The sequence below is a fragment of the Puma concolor genome, chromosome E3 (assembly GCF_028749965.1).
Source record: "Puma concolor isolate L17-30 chromosome E3, mPumCon1.1.hap2, whole genome shotgun sequence".
Taxonomy (NCBI): domain Eukaryota; kingdom Metazoa; phylum Chordata; class Mammalia; order Carnivora; family Felidae; genus Puma; species Puma concolor.
The window spans coordinates 356,077-370,143 of record NC_141682.1 but is presented as its reverse complement, the minus strand read 5'-3'; the positions used below and the strand labels follow the sequence as shown (position 1 = coordinate 370,143).

The following is a 14,067-nucleotide window of genomic DNA, read 5'->3' as shown; positions in this document are numbered from 1 at the left end:
ATCAAGAACACATGGTAAATTCTTACAACAAAGGCAATGACATTTTCCTCTATATTTTAGGATAAAATAACAGCTATTTCCTTGACATTATGAATTCATTGTATAATTCCGACCTGTTACAAAGGAAACAAACTCTCTTAGTATTCTTAGTGGCTAAATTTTACGAAGGGAAGAATACGTTTAGATAATCATTAAGGATAACAGAAATTGCAGCAGTAAAAAATAAAAGGATGTCAAATTCAAATTCAACCTGTGGGTATAATTACTCAGATTCTAAACTTAATCCCATTTCCTGAAATGTGACACCAGCTTTACAGGTAACATTGCTTTTAATATATCAGGCTGAAGTAAGGCTTTTCCCCGTTCATCTTGGGGACAGTGTGGTAGATGAAAGAAAGTGGGCTTTGGAGCCCATGAGAAGGAATTGTCAAAAAAACAGCACTTACTAGTACTGTGATCTCAGAAACATGACCTACTCTCTTTTGAGCTACAGATTATAGATTTTCAAAACAAGAGTAATCATATTTACCTCATCTGGAGGTTATGATGTGCATGCTAAGGACGTAATTCCAGTGCCAGCCAGGAACTTGGAGTATAGAGGTAGAGGGAAGATGCAAGCCTATACAAATAAATAAACAGAGTTATAACCTGGGCTAAGGGCAAACTGGGATTAGTACGCGGTGAGCAAATAATGGGGACACGGGCATACAGAAAAACAAAAAACACAAGTAGGTAGTGACTAGGTACAACAGACAGAAACCTGTTATGGAATGGATTTGCCCCCACAATCCATATGTTGAAGTCTTAACTACCCATGTGACTATACGTGGATACCAGATCTTGAAAGATAAAGTGGAGGTCGAATGAGCTCATCTGGAGGGAGGGACCCTACTCTGACAACTGGTGTCTTATAAGAAGAGAGTGGGCACCTACACACACAGAAGAAAGACCACGCGAAGACAGTGGGAATGAGGTCGTCTACCAGTCATGGAGAGAGGAGACCCACCCTGGCCACACCTTGATCTCAAGTGTGAGAAAATAAATAAATCAATTTCTGTTGCTTAAGCCACCCAGTCTGTGGTACTTTGTGATGGCAGACCCAGCAAATTAATATGAAATCCCAACATTTACTCACTCAGTGAATGGTGGTTGAGCCTTTGTAGGAGTTAGGCACTGTTCTAGGACCCTAAGGAAACGGTCCTAAACAAAGCTAGTTCGGTCTTTGGACCCCATGGAGCCAACATTCTGGCAGGGACTGAAGTGGGTGACAGACAGCAAGCAAGTAAGAAAAACAGATGATGCCACGGGCCAGGAAGAAAAGAATGCGGGCAAGGGATATCAGGTGTTCAGGTCAGAGAAGGAGCAGTTTTCAGTTTTAGATAGAGACCTAGCAGGGACTCCACTGAGCAGGTGATGTCATAGCAAAGGTATGATGGAAATGAGGGAGTATGTCATCTTGGCATGTGGGAGAACATTCTGGACAGAGAGAGGAAAAGTGAGTGTAAAGACCTGAAGCAGTGTAAAGCATGTGCCTGACATGCTTAGGGAGCAGGGAGGGGTCAGTGTGGCTGCAACCCAGTAAACAATGGGAGGGGAAGTGGAGATGCCTTCAGGGAGGTAGCAGAGTCTGGGGAGGGTATCACCTGTGTGGTTCACAGTTGGAGTCCGGCATCCGGAGACATGAAGCGCTGGGGGCAGGGCATAAAGACTTGGAGGCCCCAGCTGCTGGTAGACAGAAGCCTGAGGTTGGCTGAGATCACCCCAGAGTAAGGACGGGCAGAAAGCAAATGGGGGGGGGGGCGGGAAAAAGATGAGGACCAACCAACACAGACACTGGTGAGAAGTGCCCTGACGGTGGGAGGAGGAAGGAAGTAATTTTTAAAGAAAGGGAGTAATCAAATGTGTGAGCTTCACTGTGAGCTTCAGCGATGTGTCATTCATTAATGAGATGAGAACTAGGGACGAGTGGGAGAGGAGGCCCACTCAGACTCAGCTGACAGAGACAAGGAGGGAAGGTCTGAAGGCGCCGGCAATGCTAGGAGTAGGAAGAGAAAACAGGTGGCGCTGGATGGGAATTGCTCCCCGTGGGCTGGGAGAAACAGCTGCAGGTGCACAGGATGGCCAGGTCCCGAGGAAATCCCCGGTGTGCAGGAGAGAAGGAAGCGGTGTGGGAGGCATGTTAGCAAGAGACGGCTTCCTCCCTTAGCATCACGACTCAACTATGTTAATGGGACACCAGCCAGAGCCATGGGGATAGATGTACCAAGGTGGGTGGCTGTGAGGTTGCTGGGACTGTCTGTGATTGGGAAACATGATGAAGATGCCCTATGTTCTCTCTGACTGTAGGACAGGATCATGGCCAGCATTTCAATACTGATGCACACGAGAAACAGAGCATCGAGCCCTCCATAGGGACTCCCATGTTGTCCTCTTGCAGCAGACATTCCCACCTCCTTCCTGCACCCATCACCATGTGATGCCTGGCAATCCCTCATCTGCTCTCCATATCTATGATTTTGTGACCTCGAGAATATTATACAAATCGAATCGAAAGGCATGTGAGCTTTGTAAGATTCGCTTTTCCCCTCTGGGCATAATTCTCCGGAGATTCAGTCCTGCTGTAGTGTCTGTCAGCAGCGCATGCCCTGGCACTGTTCACTTGTGATCGCCCCACCACATGGGGATAGCATGGTTTGGCTGTCTCCCTATGGAATGACATGCTGTACTAGGCTGGGCAATGGACCTCAAAGAAAGCAAGTCCTAATACCTGGCAGCTAACTCCCATCGTTGGGATCTAGTTGAGGATCTTGAGTCCTGAGTTGTCTGAGTGAGCCATAGATGGAATCACGAGCATCCTTAGAGTGGCAAAGGGAGACTTGACAAAAGAAGAGGCACTGTGTCCATGGAGACAGACTGGGGTGATATGGTCACAAGCCAAGGGAGGTTGGTGACCACTGGAAGCTACCAGAGGGAAGGGATACACTGTCCCCTGGAGCCCTGGGGTCTCCAAAGGGAGTACAGCCCTGCTGACACATTAGTCTCAGTGAAGCAAATTTTGGGTTCCTGGCCTCCAGAACTCTGAGAGAACACGATTTTGTTCTCATAAGCCACCAAGTTTGTGGTAAAAGAGCAGATGTGGGCCCAGTAGGTCCCCATTCCCATCTCCCTCAGACTTTGGAGTCTTCCTTCCTTGAGAAAGTCAAGAAATATCTGGTATTTCTACCTAGTCGACTGCAGGCAGCCATTGAGTCATTATTATGACTATTCCCAGTTCTCCAGGCAACACATTAAATTACATTTCCTGCAGGAAGAACCATGTATCCATGTCTGGCCTATCGTATGTCACCCTCTTTGGTGTAATACTCTTTGAACACACTCCCTTACTTGTTCTCCTGTCTCCTACCAGTGTGAAGTGGTAATACCCTGCAACTCCCCTGCATGGGCACACGATCCTGTGTGGACCTGATCTCATACCTCCATTTGGAATACACTGGAATCCCTCCCTATTTTCCAGGAAGTAAATACGGATGGTAGACGTGGAGCGTGAAGATCACTGCTCTTGGTCATGACAGTATTTTATTTGGTGAAGCCATTGAAACCTTTTCTCTAGGGGTCCTGGGGGTGGGGTATGACTATATTCCTCAGACGGGGGGAGCTGCTTGTCTTGGCAACAAACACAAGATACTCACCTCATGAGGCCATACGTTTTCTGATGTTTTGCCCTTGCTTTCAACCTATCCTGTTTCCTGCGTATACCCAAGACACCCCAAACTGACCCCGGACAGGCTCTGTAACTGCCCCCCATGGCCACAGTAATGACTCCACCCGCGATCCTCCACCGTGGTGTCCTCCATCACTCTGCACCAGCACTAGTGGTAATGTGAGCAAATGTGAAATCACCTCTTACCACCAATGACCAGTATCCACTTCCGCCATCAAGGAAACTACTTGTATGTCCACCAGAGAGAAGAGCAGTCCAGTCCCAGAGTCCCAGTTCCAGGTGGGTTCCTGCAGCCACTCATGGTACAAATTACCATCGTTGCAGGACTGTGACAGGAGACAGACAGCACACACAAAAGCAGTGAGTGAAGAGCAGTGCAAAGGTAAGGGAACCTCCAGGAGATGGCAGAGAGGGCAAAGTGGCCATGCTAAACAAAGGCAAGATGTTTCCACTAAGAAGAAAGTAAAAAGAAAAGTGGTTCCTGATCCCGTAATATTTATCTGGAGATGAGGGTCTTGTGGGGAGATGTAATGCAGAGGAACACAACTACAGAAGCTCCCTGTTATCCATGGGGATATGTCCGGAGACCCCAGGTGGGTCCCTGAAGCCACAGACAGTACAAACACTATAGTGGCCATGAAGGGGTGCTGGCGGTACACCCCTACAGGGCCCATGAAGTGTCGCAGGCGGCTCACCCCTACATAGCCCATGAAGGGGCACAGGCAGCCGCCCCTACATGGCCTAGGAAGGGGCACAGGCATGACATATCTACATGGCTGATGAAGGGACACAGAAGCGCTGCAAGTGTCAGACCCCTGCAATGCTGACATAGGGGTATCGAGGCTTTCCTAGAAGGTCGAAAAATATGATTCACGTACTGTAGGCAGTTGTTAGTGATGTGGCCATGAGCCTTTGTAGTAGGGCTCAGGCACTGGTATATGATCTTAAGATCTGAATACCAAAAATAGACAACCAACTCCTAAGTTAAGACCCGGTGAATTTCACAATAGAAGCAATAATGCTAGTATGTGCAACAAGAAATATTTGTACTTCCTTAAGCTCTATCAGAGAGGATAACCATGGATAATTAACCATAAGATAAAAATAACCCAACTGTAAAGTCAATGTCAAATCAATTGTTGGCCCAACACAGATAGGCAATCAAGGAAAGATGAAAAGAAGTAAAAGGAACTCGGCGAACACAAACCCCACCTGCTTACCAGTAAAATCACCTCTAGCATTTCTAGTTTTAGAGGCCCTGCCTGCCCAGGGACATTCATGAAATGGCCGGGGTATCCTGACCACGCAAAGGTAGCATAATCACTTGTTCCCTAAATAGTGACTCATATGAATGGCCACACGAAGGTTTTACTGTGTCTTCCAATTGGTTAAATGGACCTTCCCGTGAAGAGGTGGGAATAGGACAAGAAGACAAGTAGACCAATGGAGCTGCTCTAAAATGATTTTAGCTTCATTTTTTTTGAGAGAGAGAAATACAGAACACACATGGGGAAGGGGCAGAGAGAGAAAGTAAAACACACTATTTGAAGCAGGCTCCATGTTCAGAGCCGTCAGCACAGAGGCGAAGCCAGGGTTCAAACCCGCAAACCGTGAGACCACGACCTGAACCGAAGTGGGACACTTAATCCACTGAGCGACCAAGGCAGTGCAAAGTACATCTGACCTTAAAGGAGTATCAATGCAGCAACGCCGATGAAGGGGCGCAGAAGGGGCACATATGTGATCCCCTCCGGCACTGAGGTGGGGGAGAGCACATGAGTGATACCCCTTCATTGCAGAGACAATGGCATAAACGTAACCCCCCTCTCTTGATGAAGGAGGGCGCATGCGTGAACCCCCTCCTGTCCAAAGGGGGGCGCGCTAATGCTTGAAAACCTTCCGTGCCGGGGGAGGGGGGGGGGACGAAGTATGACCTAAGCCTTACCCTACCCCTTATGGCAATGGTAACCTTACCTCAAGAGATGCATGTTTCTTCAGCTACGAAAGTGAAAAGAACCATTCGTGAAACATCACATTTAATAGTGACATCACTACTCTCTCCCTGAAGGGTGGCGCTGTGCATGGGTAACCATCTCACACGCCAACCAGGGGCAAGGCAGAATCCTGAACCACCTTTGTGTCAAGTGGGGTGGGGTGCATGTTTGAACGACCTCCATCGCCTAGGGTTGTTCTGTGCATGCATGAACACCCTTCCCCGCGGAGGTGAGTGATGCCAAGCACGAACTCTCTCCCTAGCTGAGGGAGGGTTGTGTGCATATACAAAAGGTCTATCTCACAGAGCAGGGGTTGTGGGCATGCCTGAACACCCTTCCGCTAGGAGGGGGGGCTTTGCACATGTGTGAACACCATCGCGGCAAAGGGAGCGGGGAGCCTATGTCAATGCCCTCCCTCGCCTCAGAGTTGTGGGGCACATGCGCGAAACCACCCCCCTGATAGAGCGGGGCTTTTTTGCATGCATGAACACCCTGCCATGATGAGGGGGGCAGGGTGCATATGAGAACCATCTCCCTTGGGGAGAGGGCTGGGCGCATGCATGAACACAATCCCACACTGAGAGGGTTTGTACACAAGTGTGAACACCCTTCTGTCCCTAGGGGTGGCAGTGCATGTGTGCGTGATATGGGGGCAGGGTCCATAGGTCAACACCCTCCTGTGCCAAAGTGGGGCCGGGTGCATGGGTGAACTGTGCCAAAGGGGGACACTCTAATGCTTGGAAATCCGTGTCCAGGGGGAGCAAGCTTGATCAAAACTTATCCTACCCTGATGGTAATGTTAACCCTAAATATAACCTTAAGAGATGCTTGTTTCCTTAGCTGTGAAAGTGAAAAGAACCATTCATAAAACATCACATTTAATAGTGACATCACTACTTCCTCCCTGAGGGCTGACGCTGTGAAAGGGTGACCAACTTACATGCTGACAGGGGGCCAGGCGGAAGCCCAAACCACCTCCTGTGCTAAATGGGGCAGGGAACATGCGCAAATGACCTTCCTTACGGAGGTGGGCATTCTGTGCATGTTGGAACACCCTTCCATGCCCAGGAGAGTGGGGCACATGCGCAAATGCCTTCCCTCCATGAGGGGGTCTATGTGCATGCGTGAACACCCGCCAGTAGGGGGGGCTGTGCGAATGTGTGTACAGCCTCCTGCGGTAGGGGGCAGGGAGCATGCATGAATGACCTCCCTCACTGAGGGGGGGGGGGGTGTGCGCATGTGGAAATGTCCTACCTCGGGGAGCAGGAGTTGTGTGCATGCATGAACACCCTTCTGCCACTAGGAAAGGCTGTGCACATGTGTGAACAGCCCCCCCGCGGTATGGGGAGGGGCCCATGAACGAACGCCATCCCTCCCCTATCGGGGTTGTTCCCAAGTGTGAACACACTTCAGCCACGAAGGGGGCTGTGTACATCTATGAACACCCTCCAGCGCTGAGGGGGCGAGGAGCGTAGGTCAACACCCTCCCGTGCCAAAGTGGGGATGGGGCCCTTGCTGAGAGATGCATGGTGCATTCGTGAACACCCTCCCTCTTGGAGGGGCTGTTGTGCACATGCATGAACACCCTCCTGTGCTGTGCTGAGGGTGGTGGGGTGCATGTGTGATCCACCTCCTGTGCTGAAGGGGGCGGGGCACAGGCATGAAACACCTCCCTCACCAAGTGGGGGTTCTGTGTAAGTGAGAACACCCTTACACGCCAAGCTGTGCACATGCGCAAACACCCTCCCTCGCTGAGAGGGATTTGTCTCCATGCATGAACACCCATCCACGCTGGAGGGTTGAGGAGCGCATGCGGGAACCACCTCTTATGCCAAAGGGGTCAGGCGCATGCGCGAACACCCTCCTGCACCCAAGGGTGTCAGGGCACATGCGTGAATATTCTCCTATGCTGACATGTCAAGGCACATAGGTCAACACCCTCCCATGCCAAAGGAGGGGTGGTGCACATGGGTAAACGCCCTTCCGCCAGGAGGGGGAGCCTTGCACACACGTGAACAACCTCCCGCGCTAGTGGGGCAGGGTACATGCGCAAATGCCCCCCGTCGCCTAGGAGGGTTGTGCGTGAGAACACTCTTCCACCCCGAGGGAGGGCTCTGCGCATCTGTGAACACCCTCACGTGCCAAGTGGGGCAGGGAGCATGAGTGAAACACCTCTGGTGCAGAGAGGGGGAGCAAGCATGACCTAACCCTTACCCTAAACCCTAAATGTAATGCTAACCCTAACCCTTACCTTAAGTGATGCGTGCTTCTTCAGCTGTGAAAGTGAAAAGAATCATTGATGAAATGTCACATTTAATAGTGGCAACACTATTCACTCTCCGAGGGGTGGTGTTGTTCATGGGTGACACCCTCCCTCACTGACGGGGTGGGGAGCATGTGTGAACCACCTCCCATGCCGAGGGGACGGGGCGCATGTGCCAACATGCTCCCCCCTCACTGAGGCAGCATTATGCAAATGTGCGAATGTGTGAACACCCTTCTGAGCGGAAGGGGATGGGGAGCATGTGTGAATATTCTCCCATGCTGAGGGGCGGTGCTATTGCGTGAATACACTCTGGTGACGAGGGGGTGTGGAAGCAGGATGTAACCCTTACCCTAACTGTTAATGGTAATGCTAACCCTAACCCTTACCTTAAGAGATGTCTGCTACTTCAGCTGTGAAAATGAAAAAAACCTTTCATGAAACGTCACACTTAATAGTGGCATCACTATTCCCTTGTTGAAGGGTGGTGCTCTGCATGGGTGACCTCCCACACCAAGGGGGGGGAGGCTGTGCACATGTATAAACACCCTCCTATACTGAGGTGGATGGGGCACATGTGTGAACAGTCTCCTTTGCGGAGGTGGGATGTGCCCATGAATGAATACCCTCCCACAACAAGTGGTGGTGGTGCACCTGTGTGAAAAATTTTCTGTCCCGAAGGGGGGGAATCTGCGCATGTGTGAACGCCCTCCCCCACGGAAGTGGAGTGGAGCACATTCAATATTTTCCCGCTCTGAGTGGGCAGGGCGAAACGGTGAACAGCCTCCCATACTGACGATGGTGGGGTAATGCGTGAAACCCTCCCACACAGAGGGGGGGAGCAAGCATGACCTAGCCCTTACCCTAACCCCTAAGTGTAATGCTAACCCTACCTCTTACCTTAAGAGATGGAGTTTCTTCAGCTGTGAAAGTAAAAAGAGCCATCCATGAAACACCAGATTTAATAGTGGCATCACTACTCCCTCAGTGAGTGGTGGTGCTGTGCACGGGTGACCCCCTCCAGCGCTGCAGGGGGGCAGGGCACATGCGTGAACCACCTCCCACGCCGGGAAGGGAGGCAAGCCCATGTGTGAACACCCTCCCATACCAGAGGGGTGCAGGCACATACATCAACACCCTCCCCACTGAAGGGGGTTGGGTTGTATGAGTGAACACCCTTCTGAGGTGTGGCGCATGTGTGAATGCCCTCCAGCTCCCAGGGAAGGTACAGGCATGACCTAACCCTTACCCTAACCATGAACGGCAATCCTAACCATAACCTTAACCTTAAGAGATGCCTGCTTCTTCAGCTGTGAAAGTGAAAAGACCATTCATGAAACGTCATATTTAAAATTTTTTTTTTCAACGTTTATTTATTTTTGGGATAGAGAGAGACAGAGCATGAACGGGGGAGGGGCAGAGAGAGAGGGAGACACAGAATGGGAAACAGGCTCCAGGCTCTGAGCCATCAGCCCAGAGCCTGACGCGGGGCTCAAACTCACGGACCGCGAGATCGTGACCTGGCTGAAGTCGGATGCTTAACCGACTGCGCCACCCAGGCGCCCCATGAAACGTCATATTTAATAGTGGCATCACTACTCCTTCGCTGAGGGGGACCCGGCACATGGATGACCCCCTCCTATGCTGAGGGGTGGCAAGGTGCATGAGTGCCTCCCTCCCGCACCTAAGGAGGGGATGTAAGTGTGACCTAACCTTTACCCTAACCCCTTACTGTAACTCTAATCCTAATCCTAACCCTAACCCTAACTGTAACATATGACTGCTTCTTCAGCTCTGACAGTGATGAAAGCTATTCAGGAAATGTCAGATTTAGCAGTGGCATCACTACTCCCTTGCCGATGGGGGGGTGGGTACAAGCGTGACACTCCTCCATCGTGATGAGGGGTTCGAGCATTACATCCCTGCATCACCAAGTAGGTGTATCAGGCTGTCCTAGAAGGGCGAAAAATATGATTTGCATACTGTAGGCAGTTGTTAGGGCTGTGGCGATGAGCCTTCATAGTAGGGCTCAGGCACTGGTATATGATCTTAAGATCTGAATACCAAAAATAGACAACCAACTCCTAAGTTACGACCGGGTGAATTTCACAATAGAAGCAATAATGCTAGTATGTGCAACAAGAAATATTTATCCTTGCATAAGCTTCCATCAGAGCAGATAACCATGGATAGTTAACAATAAGGTAAAAATAACCTAACTGTAAAGTCACTATCAAACCATTGTTGACCCAACACAGATAGGCTATCAAGAAAAGATGAAAAGAAGTAAAAGGAACTCAGTGAACACAAATCCCGCCTGTTTACCAATAAAATCACCTCTAGCATTTGTAGTATTAGAGGCCCTGCCTGCTCAGGGACATTCGTGAAATGGCTGTGGTATCCTGACCATGCAAAGGTAGCATAATCACTTGTTCCCTAAATAGTGACTCATATGAATGGCCACACGAGGGTTTTACGGTGTCTTCCAATCGGTGAAATGGACCTTCCCGTGAAGAGGCAGGAATAGGACAAGACCCTATGGTCACTAACCATGACCGTCACCATAGCCGTCAAGCTAAACCTCATGCCAACTCTAGCCATAACCCTACACCTGACACGCATTCGAGCATGGGCACTCACTTCAGCCTTCCAGGGCAATCACAGGACTCCTGTCGCTTGGGCCCTAGGTAGGTCCCTATGGAACTTTAATTCACTGGCCTAAAGAGACTACATCAATACAACCAATAGGGACAACACATCTCCCCATGGGCCAACAATTTAGGTTGGGGTGACCTCAGAGAACAATATCCCCTCCAAGGGATTTAGATGTACACTTACCAATCAAAAGTACAACCTCACTTATTGATTCAAAATACTTGACCAATACTTGACACACAAAGGGCCCAAAACGGTGCAGGAATACTTGGCATGCAATGTGGAACATCATCATGACATTTCCAATACCCACATGGAGGTGCACAAGGGGATTTCTGAGGCCCAACCGAAGAGTGGACACAGGGGAGTCTGGCCCTGGCACGCAAAGACTAAGTCTGAACTGAAGGCTCCCATGCAGCCTCCAATCATCCCTTCGTAGAGACTACTGCACTGCTGGGGCTTCACCACCTGGAGCCTCCTGGACCTACCCATAACACTAACCATGACCCTCACCATACCCCTCAACCTAAACCTCACACCAACCCTAACCATAACCCTACACCTGACACGAATTCGTGCATGGACCAACACATCAGCGTCCAGGGCGATCACGGGACTCATGTCGCTTTGGCTCTATCTACATCACTGGGGGGAACCATAACCCTACCTAAGGCTCTCTCCCGATAAGGACCAAATTCGTAAGTCTGATATCACCACGCATATGGGGCCCAGAAGTGGTGCAGTGTTACCCCCTATGGAATGTGGAAGATCACCAGGTAATTTCCATAGGTAACAGGAAGCTGCACAAGGGGTTTGCTGAGGCCCAAGCAAAGACTGGCCCACACCTGAGGCTGGGCCTGCAGGGAGACCAATGCACTGCTAGGGGTTGAATGCCTGAGCCTCCTGGGACCTAGAGCTAACACTAACCATGACCCTCACCATAGCTGTCAAGCTAAACCTCACGCCAACTCTAACCATAACCCCACACCTGACACGCATTTGAGCATGGGCACTCACTTCAGCCTTCCAGGGCAATCACAGGACTCCTGTCACTTTGGCCCTATGTAGGTCCCTGGGCCGAACCATAACCCTAGCGTAGGCACTCTCCCAATGAGGACCAAATTCCGAGGTCTGATATCACCACGCATATGGGGCCCAGAAGCGGTGCAGCATTACTCGCCATGGAATGTGGAACATCAACAGGTAATTTCCAAAGTCAAGAGGGAGCTGCACAAGGGGTGTGCTGATGCCCAACCAAAGACTGGCCCACACCCGAGGTTGAACTGGGCACCCAAAGCCTTAGCCTGAAGGGCACCATACTATTTGTCCTCCACTCAGTCCTGCAGGGATACCACTGTACTGCTTGAGGTTCAGCTTCTGGGGCCTCCTTGTACCTACCCTTGACGCTATGCATCAACCTCACTGTACTCCTCAACCTCACCCTCACCCCAACTCTAATGCTAACCCTACACCTGATGCATACCCATGCATGGACCCTTATTCAGCCCTCCATGGATATAACAGGACCGGTGTCGCTTCAGCCCTGTTTATGGCCCTGGACCGAAGCCTCACCCTAGCTATGGCTCTCTCCCATTGTGATCCGGTTCTTAACTCTGAGAACACCACTCACGTAATGCCCAAACCCCAGCAGTATTATTTGGTATGGAACTGGAACATCATCATGTCATTTCCACTGCCGTGATGGAGCTGCACAAGGAGGTTGCTGAGACCCAACTGAAGACTGGGATACATGGGAGGCTGGCCCTGGCATGCAAACACCGAGACTGAACTGAAGGCTCCCTTGCAGCCTCCACTCAGCCCTCCATGGAGACCACTGAGCTGGAGGGTTTCCCACCTGGAACCTCCTGGGACCTAACCCTGACACTAACCGTGACCCTCACCATACCCTCAACCTAAACCATGCACCAACTCTAAATGTAACCCTACACCTGACACGCATTTGCGCATGAGTCCTCACTTGAGCCCTCTAGGGCGATCACAGGACTAATGTCTCTTCAGCCCTACCTACTTCCCTGGGCACAACCCTAACCCTAGCTAAGTCTCTCTCCTGATGAGGACCAAATTCATAGGTCTGATATCACCACGCATATAGGGCCCAGAACGGGTGCAGCTTTACTCGCCATGGAACGTGGAACTTCACCGGGTAATTTTCAAAGCTCAGAGGGAGTTTCCCAAGGGCTTTGCTGAGGCCCAAATGAAGTGTGGCCCACATCCAAGGTTGGCCCTGGCACTCAAAGACTATGCCTGACCGGCCCCCTATCATGTGTCCTCCACATAACCCTCCAGGGAGACCACTGCTGTGTTTTGGTTTCAGCATCTGGGGCCTCCAGGGATCTACCCCTAACCCTAACCCTCTCTGTACTCCTCAACCTACAACTCACTCCAATTCTAATGCTAACCCAACACCTGACCCTCACCTGCGCATCGGCCCTCATTCAGCCCTCCCCCACCCCCACTGCCATGGATATAATGGGACTGATGTAGCTTTGGCCTTGCTTATAGCCCTGGACAGAACCCTCACCCTAGCTATGGCTCTCTCCCAATAGGGATCCAGTTCCTAACACTGAGAACACCATGCACATAGAGCCCAAACCATGACAGTATTATTCGAAATGGAATTGGAACATCATCATCACTGCCATGATGGAGCTGGACAAGAAAGTTGCTGAGGCCCAACTGAAGAGTGGCACACACAGGAGCCTAGACCTGGCACACAAAGACTACATCTGAACTGAAGGCTCCCATGCAGCCTCCACTCAGCCCTCCATGTAGACCACTGCACTCCTAGGGGTTCATCATCTGGGGCCTCCTTGGACCTACCCCTAACACGAAACGTGAACCTTATCATACTCAACTAAAACCTCACCCAAAATCAAAAGCTAACCATATACCTGACCCTCACCGGCTGATGGACCCTCATTCAGCCTTCCATGGAGATAATGGGACTCGTGTCGTTTTGCCCCTGGTTACGGCTTTGGACCGAACTCTAACTCTAGCTATTGCTCTCTACCAATGGTGACCCCATTCTTAAGTCTGAGGATACCACACATGGGATCCATAACAGGAGGAGGATGACTCGACATGGAATGTGGAATATCACCATGTAATATCCAAAGTCAAGATGTAGTTGCAGAAGGGGGTTGCTGAGGCCCATCCAAAGAGTAGCCCACACCCGAGGTGGCCCCTGGCACCCAAAGACTAAGCCTGACCAGCACCCTCCCATGCACCCTCCACTGAGCCCTCCAGGGAGACCACTGCATTTGCTTGGCGTTCAGCACCTGGTGCCTCCTGGAACCTAACAAATACTCTCTTCTTCCCAAAAAAACCCATTTTTGCTGAGAAAAACCGGCAGTGTTATATTTAAGGTTAACAGAACTCATAAATAAGTACACTCATAGCATACGAGATCAATA

General features: G+C 50.6%; 1 long non-coding RNA gene across 1 annotated transcript; it reads right to left on the bottom strand.

Moving 5' to 3' along the window:
* Positions 1–529: 529 nt before the first annotated feature.
* Positions 530–9,299, bottom strand: LOC147572825 (uncharacterized). The gene is made up of 2 exons (XR_015245254.1): positions 7,967–9,299; positions 530–619 (listed from the first exon to the last, which is right to left on the bottom strand). It is a non-coding gene; the product is annotated as an uncharacterized LOC147572825 (long non-coding RNA).
* Positions 9,300–14,067: the final 4,768 nt, after the last annotated feature.